This window comes from Helicoverpa zea, chromosome 26 (assembly GCF_022581195.2).
Source record: "Helicoverpa zea isolate HzStark_Cry1AcR chromosome 26, ilHelZeax1.1, whole genome shotgun sequence".
Taxonomy (NCBI): Eukaryota; Metazoa; Arthropoda; class Insecta; order Lepidoptera; family Noctuidae; genus Helicoverpa; species Helicoverpa zea.
In genome coordinates this window covers 1,108,804-1,122,128 of record NC_061477.1, presented here as the reverse complement: position 1 = coordinate 1,122,128, position 13,325 = coordinate 1,108,804, and the positions used below count along the sequence as shown (strand labels likewise).

The window sequence follows — 13,325 nt, the reverse complement described above, 5'->3', positions numbered from 1 at the left end:
TCAGAGCAAGTTCTAATTAGTAATTGAAATGACTGGGTCATAGATAATTGTCGCACTAGTTCTTAGAAACATGTAATGGCAGCAAAAGTAGGTAAAGATCGTATCTGTATTGTCTGTGTTTACAAGCACGAGATATTTTGAAAATTAAGTTCAATTTGATTTTTTTTGTGCCACTGACGATGGGTGTTTGCAAATGTGAAGTGTAATGAAAGTGTACTTATAATTATCGGCACGAATCTTGAGCTCTGACCTTCACCTGCGCAGAAGTAATTTATTGGGTCCCTTTTGTGGTATGAAGTGAGGCGCGGGGGCGGGCTAAAGCGGTGATTGGCCCGCAGTGCATCGCGTCGTAGCCGTCACTCGGGATTGGTTCTTTGCTAATAAATCACTTCTGCGCAGATGTAGGTCAGAGCTCAAGATTCGTGCCGATAACTATACTCCGGAAACAAAAAAAAAACTAAAAGACAGAAGCAGTTTTTTTCGACCATATTTTTAATGTTATCAGCAATGTAATAAAAAGCTTCATTACAAAGTGCGGCTCCATTGACGATTTATAAGACACCTATTTAATTGAAGCTGCTCTGTCCATTATCAAGTAATCAAAAAAAAAAATGGAAAGTTTTCACCCACTTATCATACTTGTCAACACTACCATAGATTACTAGAGTTTACGGAAAGCGTTCTTAGGTATATGCGTACGTGACGCAGCTCATGCAACCGTAGACATATAGTCTATGGTTATTAAGCTTCGCACGTTGCTTGGGACACGTAGTACGGTTAAATTGACCGGGTAATTTAACTGTAGGTTCTACCTCTATAATTGGTTTATAATTAAAAGTTTAAAGCGATTTGGTGGCGACGACGGCTATTAAGTTATGACTTTTTATTGAGGAATACGTGTGTGAAGTAATGGATGCATTTAGCTATTGAAATACTAGTTGTAAACTGCGGTGTTGTCCGCTGTAATTGCTGAGATTTCGTTGCGAAATAATTGAGTCTACTTAATTACTTCTCTAAGCTGTTACTTCGTAATTAAAAATAAGCTTTTCAGGTGAATTAAGGTGAAAGCTGTGTAACTATTAAGCTTAAGACATGAAATTGAAAAAAGTCCTCAAAAAATAATATAAATCGTTTTTACAAAATAACAATATATTTGAATAGGCACTTATCTAAAGATACACATTCATTATATCACTCTTTGTTTTAAAAAAAAACTCAGTTTAAAATAAAATGCGACTAAAAATCAATGTAGCAAATGTATCATTACTTTAATTTGTTTAATATGTATTTATGTAAAAAGTCCTATCAAGAACTCAAATGCAGTAAGTACCTACTTACATACATTAAAATGGTTTAATGTTTCGCCTGTAAAGGCTCATGATTTGTATGAAATTTCTCAGAGAATATAAAAATACATGAGAAAAAGGTAGGTAGGTCGATGATGTCCATAAAATACAAAATATACTGTCAGTAAAATTCCTCGGTACACTTCAAATAAGACTTTCTTTGCTTCTGAGTGCAAGGTATGAATAAGCTGCAGAGCGCTTTTCATTTTGGGAATTAAAGTTTTGCTACCTACTTATACTTAAAGGAGATGGCCAAATTTTCATAGTAAAAAAAACCCAGAATCGACAGCAATGAAATGCTTACCAATAGGTTCATTATGATAGACCTTTGATGGTGCCAAAAACTCCAGCCTGAAATCCATGGGGTATAGGAGCTATATCATATTTTCACAAAAATAGGTCGTTGAATTTATATTGATTTTAAAGATCATTTACATCAAGGAACATAAAAAAAAATCTATGTACAATAAGATTATACTAGCCAACAGTAATATTCCCATAGTTACTGAGATTGCCTGGTGATTAAAAGGTCTTATATTTAACCACTCCAAACACGAAAGCACCGACCTTACATACTTGGAGAGGTTTCGCAGTTATATGCAACCTTCACAACTGGCTATGAAACGTCTTTTTAAAAATTGTCTTTGAAAATCGCGCCATGTGACATTGTCAAATGTAACAAATGACTTAGCGATGCAAAACGGTCCAATCATGAGTCTGCATTCAACTTCTAATGAACATGAAACAGTAAAAGTAAACTTTTCTGTGAACTAAAATCATGATCGAAAAAACGTTATAAAAAGAGAACCCCATGGTTTTTAGATGATATGAAATACTTTTTTTAATCCTTACATTATACTGAATCTAATCGTACATATGAAGTTTCTGTCGACTCTGGGTGTTTTTTTGGCCATCTCCTTTTCGTCGACATTAAACTCTCTCAATAATTAATATAATCATTGTGCCTGATGGCAATACATAATAATATCCTCATGGACATTTCAGATCTTTGATTAAACAACGCGTAAATGACGTGAAAAATATTTCACAAACATTTTTTAACAGCATATTTTGCCATTTGGTATTAGATAGACATTTAAATTAATAGGTGGCCTAAGAACAAATTTTATTTATCTTATTTATTAATCTTATGACAGTATAGTAGACAGTAGTTCTATAATCAGTAGATAATCCAATGTAATTAAATTAATTATAAGCCCATTTCATGGTTCACGGTTCATGGGTTTCATTGCATTTTATAAGGCTTACTTCATTCTAGAATATTCAAGACACAATTCAAAGTTCAAACCACCCTCGTCCCATTGATACCCTCACAAAAAACCAGCCACAAATTAACGCGAATCAATCAGGCCACATTAAAAACATTTAGACACATGTTTATACCAGATCTTTCAACGCTACTTGCGCATACTCCCGAAATAAAACGATTAATTAACTCTAAGTTTGTTTTAAAGACTAGTTTGTTTGTTTAAAACGAGATATTTAATACGTTGAGGAATATCTGGCTCGTGTCTAGTGAGGTTATTTTTTCTTAGTAGTGCGGTGAACTTGTCGATCAATGGGGATGGCACGTGGTTGGAAACGGGTCTTAGTTTTTGGAAAAAAGTCTTCTTCCTGAGCGGTTTTCGAAATGATGAATAGCCAGTTCCGCTAAGTGCTAGTTACGCTTTTTCACAATCGGAAATACAGCTTAGTTTTTTGGATAGGACCGTGTTGCCGCGCTATACGCGCTATAGCAAATAATTGGCAACTAAAACAAATATAATATGACACCTAAAATCTCGCTAAAAGCTCCCTAGTGATACTCCCATAATCTACGCGAGTGTGCGGGGGTCGTGAATGTCACTAGCGTTACAAAGGGTTGTACCCAGTGCCTCCGTACAACTATTTCTAAATTTGTTTTGTTAATAAATTGGTAATTAAAATATTCACGTTCTTCTACGACCTGCAAACTGTAGGCTCGCATATTGAATTAGCTAAAAATCAATTAATAAATCTGTGTTAGGCACTAGGTTTCTGGCACAATACTGCATTGGACCTATTTGTCACACACTTTTTTCATGTAATTTTCCCCTATTCGTTCGTTCGTATTACCTTGTCATATTAATTAAGCTTTTTCCTTTTTTTTGTATTAGCTATTAAAATTCTAGAAAGATCTAATTTAAGGATGCTGTAGGAAATGGGCACTTGATTGATTGATAAAAGCATAACATGTAGGTATAGTTAAGAGCAGATTTATTTCCTTCGATAATATTTTTATCTATGAATAGTTTCGCTTTATCATTTAGCTTGTCTATGATAACAGGTCATTGACCTCTTAATACAGCGGCTGTAACTAAGTACTTCCAGGGAATTCAAATAACGAGATAGAAAGTTCTAGTAAATTCTAAATAAAATAGGCCTAAAATAGGAACCTAGTAAATACTCGTAAATTAGTTTCAACAACTTTAGCATTTTCAAATTAAGCGATGAACGAGGTATAATTTAGTTGGTCTGAAATAATTATTTCTGGGATTTAGGTAAATATTTCGAATTCTATTTCTGCCTTTAACCAACTATGTTGTGATGGGTTTTCAGTGGGTTGCCTGAGTAACTGGGTTGAGGAGCTCAGATAGGTAGTCGCTCCTTGTAAAAGACTGGTACTCAGCTGCATTCGGTTAGCCTGGAAGCCGACTCTAACATAGTTGGGCAAAGGCTCGGGAAACGATGATGATGACTGAAAATTACAGTTATTTCAACTGACAAAACCTACACGTGAAAACCCCAAAATGGCAATTTCCCAATTCAATGAATCTAACTAATGAATACTAAAATTAACTGTTTAGAAACGCACTTACGATGCAGTGCTCTAAAAATGGCTACCAGAATTGAAAGACTCAATTTATGAACGTTATATTTTGAAAACATCCACTAATTTTACATTAGGAATGCGGGATCAGGTATTCTAGGAATGGAGCGATTCTCTGAAGTGGTTATTAATGATTTTCTTGTGGGAGGATGACGACCTTTGGGTTAGGCGTGTGGTTCTTAAAGAGGAACAAGCAATCCTGTGTACATAAAAAGTTAGACGTAAGAAAGATTTAAATACGATCTATATACTTACGTATATATGTATGCATACACATTATATAAATATTGAACTTCCTCTTGAATAATATTTATATATCGGTGAAAACTGCATGAAAATCCGTGTAATAGTTTTTAATTAATGGCAAAACGACGGTTGGATCGCTGTCTATCTAAAACATGATTGGTCTTACTACAAAAACATAAACATGTGTTAAGCACTTGTCTAAAAAAAGTGTGGCTACAAAATGGACCTTATTTCAACGTCATAATCTGATATTTTTTTAGACAAGTCTTAAACTGACGTTTAAAAGTTTTTGTGGTAAGACGGAATATGTCTAGTAAATGACAGTTTTGCCGGTATTAATCACCCAAAAAGCCTACTCTTTAGTCAATTTTCTCTTATCTAAAATTCCGAGCTATATATATTTTTCAAGTCCCAGCCTCTGACATTGTCCAAGACTGTCTTATTTGTCCTTCAGTAAATACGCACTATTTCCCCGCGTTATCATTGAAAAGCCATGAACCCAAGTTATGCCTATTTGAGCATTTTTCCCCTATAATTCGTTTGTGCCTTGTTTGGGTTCAAAGAATCTCATGTTTTATAAAGTGTATAACCAAAGGTCATGTAATATGTATCTTTCCTTGTAACCTTCAGTTTTTCAGCGTAGGTATATTTTAGATTTTTTTTTCCTCAATGCTTTTAGCTGCGTGAGTAGGTATGCATTTTATTTTCAGTAAAGATAACTAACAATTAATACCTAACTATATGCGAACCCAAACTAAACAAGCAATATTAATAATCTTACTTGTATATAAATCTAATCCCGTTTATATTTTTTTATTTGAATTTTGTTTTTAGGCCAAGAGTCCACTAATGCTGAGTTTTAAAAAATCTCCACTCGCTTTCGTGGAGTTAAAGCCAGCTTAAAAACTATAACAAATGCATTACGACATTCATCTGCACTTATAATAATAATATTATACAACTCAACTTAATGACGAGTTTTTTGTTTGAACGCGCTAATGTCAATAAATATTAGAGCGATTCAAAACACTAGTTAACAGTTAGATAGCTTATTTACCGAGGAAGGCTAGAGGCTACTTTTAATCGAGTATGCGGAATAGTTCCCTAGTGTAAAACCACTGATGTAAGCCACTTTTTTGATAACCCCAAGTCGTACCAAAACCTTTTTTTTTAAATAAAACCTTCATAATAGGCTACTACAAAACTATTCCGAATCTCGACTAGAACAGTTGTACCGATATGACGTCACATTTCATTAACAATCTGACGCGGCTTCCGGCCGTGCCCCGAATCACGCCATCTTTATCTGCGCAGGAGTGCGTCTATGACACAGATGATGTAGCGGACAGAGATTTCAGAAAGGACCTATATTAATTTTGTAAGTGTGTGTATGTGTATTGCAGGTTTTAGTGAAGTTACATATTTACCGGAATAATTTTGTTGTTTTTTTATTAGACTTTTGCGGCATGGTTAGTAAAGCTTGAAAACCAACTTCCATGATAGGTTTATTCCATGATAGGTTTAGGAGAGTTGAAGCGATTAAATAGGAATTTGATCGTTGCTTGAAATGATTCTTTACTCCATTTCAGTACGACTTTTTAATTACGCAAATTCATAAAATAAATAACTTTATTTCTTAATTTGTATTTCTTTAAAAAAGCTACTGTTTACATTGGTTTTCAACTGCATTTTATGTTTAAACCGAATTTTTTGACAAAAAAAAAAACTTCTATCAAGATTTTTTATATTCAGTTAACTGACCACTCAAATGAGGATAGAAAATGGCTGTGTGTGATTGAAGTGAACTCTCTGTACACTACATAATCTGTGTTTGCCATGACATCACAACAGTTTACGCTACGCTCGCCATGTGGATCCGGTACTATGTGCGCACATTCAGGAATATCCGGACATTCCTGATTCGGGTCAAACTCAACTGAGATTTATGTGGTTATAATGTAGTGAAGCTAGTTTGATGGGGTCAGTTTCATGGCTGTCTTAAAGTACCAACCCACAACAATTTTTTTGTAGGCCGATAGTTGATCATTAATTGCCTGGGCTGCGAGAATAGAATAGAATAGAATAATAGTTTATTTGCAACGGAATGTAGGTACAATATAAATACAGATGTTACAAAAATGCAATTGGCGATCCTTGTACATTCTACCTTAACTGAGGCAGGCAAAAAATAAATATTGATTAATTACAATAGGTTAATTACGTTAATACATTAGGTTATTACAATATTAAAATTGGATATTATGAAACGACTATTTTATCATTTATAAATTAGGAAATTTATTGTTCGAAAGAGTTACCGCGGCCCTGGTACATAAAGGGCTTAAGAAGGAACATGGTGGGTTTTAGTCAGTAAGAGCCTGACACTTCCTCACGCTGCACCCACAGCGGGAGGAGTCATTTGATGATTTCCCACGAAAAAAAGGTCATTAATCAGTATGATGAGTTATATTACGCACATTCTGAATATCAGGTATTTGTCCGGTATTAGACCGACTGAAACTGTCGGCCGACTGTGTGTGGGTGGGTCCTGGTAATGTAGTGTAGCTAGTTTGATGGGGTCAGTTTCATGGCTGTTATATTGTTTAAGTATGTGGCCTAGTGGGTAAAGAACCAACCTCTCAAGTATGAGTGTGGGTTCGATTTTAGTTTGGGTTGGTCTTGGATACTAATGACGTGTTTCGGAGGGCACGATAAACTGTAGGTCCCAGCTGTCATTGAACATCCTTCGCAGTCGTTACGGGTAGTCAGAAGCCAGTAAGTCTGACTGCCTAGAGGTATTGGGTTGCCCGGGTTGTAACTGGGTTGAGGAGGTCAGATAAGCTGTCGCTCCTTGTAAAACTGTAGGGAAAATATAGAGTAAAACTGTAGGGGAAATATAAGCTAGGCAGATGACGTTGAGTAGGCGGATAGGGTATGATGTTAATTGGTCATGTCCTTGTTTTGAAAAACATTTTATATTGATGGCAGTCTCGTTGCCTAGAGCTAGATTGAACGTTGTCACATAGGTTCGCTTACAGCCTTTTTCGATAAATGGGCTATGTAACAATAGAATAATTTTTCAAATACGTCTAGTAGTTTCTTAAAATAGCGCCTTCAAACAAACAAACCAACTTTTCAGCGTAATATTATTATTTATTTTCCAAATGGGAACTCTCGATGCCATTTCCAACACTTGACAGGATTGTGACAACAACTTAATAGAATTGCCCTCTTATTGCCTGACTTGAAAGCAAAATTGTGTGTCAAAATTGAATATTCTTAAAAGGCAAAGTAGGTGGCGTGCAAACATTGTTTAAAAATAGATTAATCTTTATTCCCACAAGGTTTTGGTGAAACAAATTGCCGAAGATTTATTTCTATTTATAGAAAATTATTACATTGACCGATACGATTACTTGATCACAAAAAATGTTCTTCATTCAAGGTTAGTGACAATGTAGCTTTTTTGCAATTTGTTTAAGGTTTCAAATCACTTTTGTTTATACCTATTGATATTGTCAAAAATAATACTTTATATGTCTTGTCTGTATATTACTAAAAATCTTTCGAATTAAAGATCCAATGTCAAAAATGATTTCTGAATAGCTGATAGGTGACTATTTTGTCATGACGTTTTCCTCCGTGTTACGGAAGGCACATTAAGTTGGTTTATCCCGGCTGTCATTTGAACATCTTTGGCAGTCGTTATGGGTAGTGAGCAGCCAGAAAGTCTAACAACCAGTCCAATTAAATAAGGAAAGACTTAGTTACTCTGCTGTAGAACAGTAGTTGAGGATATTGACAGTCGCTCCTTGTAAAACACTGGTACTCAGCTACATCTTGTTAGACTGGAAGCCGACCCCAACATAGTTGGGAAAAGGCTCGGCAGATGATGACATACATTTTTACCTAGCTAAGTCAACCGGACCTTCACAGAAAATGGCGTATTTTTTACCGACTAAGCATGACTAGCAAAACATAGTTTTTACAAAGAAAAAAAAGAGTTCATATAGTTTATTTGCCCATTAAATGTAATACGTAACAATATAGTTTTTTATTCGTAAGATCTCCCACACACTGGAGACAAAACAGTCGGCTGACAATTGACCAAAATAGTTGGCAATTTTTTTTTAACCAAACAGTTTTTAGTAGGTCTAATACCGGCTAAATACCTGATCTTTGTAACATGTGTACTACCATTCATCTTCATACTGATTTATGAGCCCAAACAAACTATCGGACGACTAAAAGTTTGCAGTGTGTGAATACTCTTATTGGTTATTAGTAAAAACAAATGTACTACAGATGTTTTTATGAAGATACGTCATTACGAATTTTTTGTGAATGATACGTGTATGGACTTCGGACTCTTCGGCTTATGTATTGTTTTCAGAAGTAAGATATATTGTATGAAGATTATAAGACAAGTGCAGTAAAAAATATGTAGCTAGATGCGATATACGTCGATCTTTGACATCATAAAATTTATGTAACAGGAAAAGTAGCAATGTTAAGAAGTAGGTACCAAGATAATATCACCCGTTATTTTTAATTTATGCAAAACTAAACCTTTATTTATCTACAATAAAGATAAAAATAAAACGGTACTTAAGACCAACTTAACATAATTAAAATACAAAACTATTAATTTCTTTTATTTAATAACTAAAGTTCGGCTTTTTATTACTAAAAAATACTTTATTAAATTAAAAGACTGCATTTTAATAAAAATAAACACTAGTGTCTACATACTTGTCAATACATAACTGTCAAATACTTTGTCTCAATTCAAAAAAATCTCATGGTCACCATACTCTATAGTACAACATACAACTTATTACAAACGCAAAAAATGCTGGTCCAATAATCGTAAGTGTGACATTTAGTGTATGATAAGCCGCACGCGCTTCTTGATCCCTTATCAGAACAGTTCAGGGTCCTAAGCGCTATCTTAGGTCAATATAGTAACAGAAATTCTATTTGAATATTTCAATTTATACTTGGTAGTACTGAAGAGCTCTGAAAGTCGTTTTAAGTGGGTAAAGAACAAACCTCTCAAGTATGAGTGTATTCGATTCCAGGTCAGGCAAGTTTCAATGCAACTTTTCTAAGTTTGTATGTACTTACTAAGTATATCTTGGACACCAATGACTGTGTTTCGGAGTTCGTTAAACTGTAGGTCGCAGCTGACATTGAACATCTTTGGCAGTCGTTACGGGTAGTCAGAAGCTAGTAAGTGTGGCAACCAGTCTTAGCAAGGGGTTACCTGGGTAACTGGGCTGAGGAGGTCGGATAGACAGTCGCTCTTTGTAAAACACAGGTACCTACTCAACTTCATCCAGTTAGACTGAAAGCCGAGCCAACATAGGTGAGAAAAGGCTAGGCAGCTGATGATTTTTATTATATGACTTCTAGGCCACAAACTTAACTTTATATTTTTCTACAACAACGACATCAAAGTCATTGATATCTAACATTACGTTTACGCGAATAAATCAACGATGTGACAAGTACCACGGAGCAAGGAAAGACAGCGGAGATGCCATATGGAAGCCATCGTCTTCATGTGGGTCAAGCAACGTGCGGTAGGCGTGATCAGTTGCTAGAACTACTGAGGCATTCGGGTTCCTTGTTTATCAAAAGCAATCTGCCAAAGATTGATCTAGATTGATTGGTGGTTTTATTTAAAAAAAATAATGGTAGTGTAGGGGCGGACCTAGTAACGTTCCTCTTCCCCCGGACACCCGCATGTTGTCGCGCAACTTTCTTAAGAGATTTTGCGTTATGACATCTCCGATAGTCATTTTGTTCTCCGTGCCACGTACGTACAAAGTGAATGAATCCTACTATCATTTATTTGTTCAGTTTATCTCTAATATGAAGTTCAAATGATTTATTGTGGTATTTAGATAACGCGTTCAGTTTATTCATGTCGGTCGCTTTGATAAGTCTTATCAGTTTGTAGTATGAGTGAGATATTAACTGAGGATTTTGTAGCGAGAATTCTAGTTTCAAGCTTCCTTTTTATGTAGGTTTAACAACTTGAGCCTTTTTTTGTAGATGTGTAATTGACAAATGTCATGTCAAATGACCCTTCGTTGTGATTGCAACGGAAGGGTGTGTCAGACTATTGGACTAGGTACTGATCAAAGTCCAGGCATACGGCTTCTGTAGCCTTTTATGTATGTACCAGAGCCACATACCTTATTTCCAAGTCCTAGTGTCAAAGTTTTTTCAGGCTTCTTAGGGCCTTATTGGCCTGCTGACGTTGTGGGATCGTTCATGCGAGTTACCGCGGCCCTGGTACACAATGGGCCCCAGAAGGAACATGCTGGGTTTTAGGCAGTAGATCTGACACTCTCACGCTGGAGACGAAATCTGATGATTAACCATATCAAAAAAAGGGGTGAGCATTGAAACTTGGTCGATCAAACAAAGGCAAGATAGATTTCAATACGAGAAGGTATAGAAAGGTGATATATATCTCCTAAGTTAAAGCCATTAATAAATAACAGGAGCATCAAACCAACGTTAATCTGACAAATAGTACTAAAAATAGACCTTTTGTTTGCAAGGCCTTAAATTAGACAACCATTGTGATTGAGACAAAGCCTTGTGTGGTATAGCCGTCCTAATATCAAGTATGAACTTGAAGAAATTGTTTGTTTGTTTGTCGCTTTGTCGCTATGCTCAGGAACTACAGATACGATTTGAAAAATTATTTCAGTGTTAGATAGCTCATTTATCGAGAAATGCTGTGGACTATAGTTCGGCCATTCAGAGAATGCGTTCCTGACACGTCGCGATTGAACTGACGACGTAATAACATTCATTGATTATTGATATAATAATGTTGTTTTAATGCTCCTCAATTGTTAAAACGGTAAACAACCAGCAAAAATATTTTTATCGTAACTGCAACGCCATTGCAAAGTTACGTCGTCAGTTCAATCGCGACGTGTCAGGAACGCATTCTCTGAATGGCCGAACTATAATTATTATTATTTATTTACACTTTATTGCACTTACATAATGTACAAAGGATAGCTTAACTCAGATATTCTCTTACAGCAAACCTGCGTTTTATCCGAGTAGGTCCCAAGTAACGAAAGGGAAACCGCTGGCGTAAGCTAGTGTAGAATATAAAAGGTTGTTCTGATGTGTGGGAGTTATATGAATATTCAGCTATTTTATCTTTCTCACCGTCTAATTATAGACTAAGGGTATTTCCCGGAGTTTCGATAGAAAATTTAAGAACTTACATAAGTACAATCCTTTCCTTACTTACGTAAGTAGAATACTTTAACGAAATCGGTTCAGTGATTTGGTGTTTTACAAACATAATAGGGTAGTGTCCAGGGTCGAAATAATGAAATAATATTTAGTCCGCTTTTTAGATAATCAAAAAATATTGGATACGTATTTTTTCTTTTTTTAATTAAACATAAAATGACAAAGATAATACACTTCAAAAATTAGGAGTGGGGGCCTTTTACGTCACAGTGTCCTGAAAATTGTAGCAACTTGTGACGTCACACTCAACTTTAACACGCTATATCTTAACAAGTTCTGATCCAATTTAAAAAAGAAAAAATACGTATCGCTTAATTTTGGACAATCTACAAGACGGACTAATTATTATTTTTTAGGAAACTAGCCTATTGTAGTTTGAATTAATTGATCTTCGGAAAGTACTAATAGTAACTACTAGGGACATAATAGTTTTTAAGGGTTTTCTGAGCTTTCTTAAAACCGCTAGAAAAGAGCAGGTCTACCTAGTATTTTACTAACTAAGATTAACTTGAGTTTAAATATTATAATTTCGAGAAAAGCTTGAAAGTGCTTTCTTAATAAAGTGACCTTAAAATATGATAATATTTAGAACAGAGATATTATTTTTAATTTGTCTTACTGTTTTGAGACAAAAGTAATTTTTCTAAAGGTTAAAACGTTGTCGTGGAATTAGCATTTCCAGTGTTTTATTTTAAGATTTCTGAGCTTTTTGTCTTCTTTTTAGCCATTGTAGTAATTAAGATAGAAGACCTATTTTAAGGATGAAGTTTCTTTAAAATATTTAGGTTAGCACTTAGCTTATTTTTTGGTAATTTTCGTAATTGAAAGACTCAATTCTGAGATGAGATACCTTAAAAATATAAAAGTAATTTACGTTCGTTAAAATATATTTTCTCGTCTATTGTTTTTTCCCAGACTATAAGGTATTTAGGAATTAATCGATTTCTCCTTAAAACCAACCAAGTTTCACCTGCGTCCAGGGGGCACAACTATTCACACTCGAATGTAGGTTACTGGAAATTATAATAATGTTATTTTCTTTAGGAACTCCATCTTCAGGGAAACTAAACATTTTTTACTAAACATTTTTTACTTACTATTTTTTTACTACTATTGACTAACTTCACAATTTTACATACCTATCAAATCTTAATTAATTTAGTAGCATATTGATACTGATAGACAAGTAAAAAAAATATGTCATATTTACTAGTTTAACCACTACACAACGCCGCTGATCGACGCTCAACGCATATTGCATCAGCTACTACGAACTTACTATTACTACATGCTAGGAATGTGCCGAATGGAAGTAAATGGTACATTTATGTCACGTGATTTCCGGACTTATCGGATATGTTGACAAAAAGGATGGAAAGACGTAAAAAAATATTCATGTAGGTACCTATGTAGGTCACGTATGCATAATAGTAGAAGTTTAGGTCGATTTTTTTTATTAATTATCAACATATTCGTAACTTCTATTAATTTATGTTTATTCAACAAAAGTCGAAATGTTTTATTTCTTTAGGCATCATTTTCAAATGCTGATCAATTTATTAATTAAAGCA

General features: G+C 34.8%; 1 protein-coding gene across 2 annotated transcripts in view; it reads right to left on the bottom strand.

The window, feature by feature from the left end:
- Window positions 1-13,325, bottom strand: part of LOC124642946 (neural/ectodermal development factor IMP-L2-like) — an 85,869-nt gene that overhangs the window by 32,102 nt on the left and 40,442 nt on the right. The window lies entirely within an intron of this gene.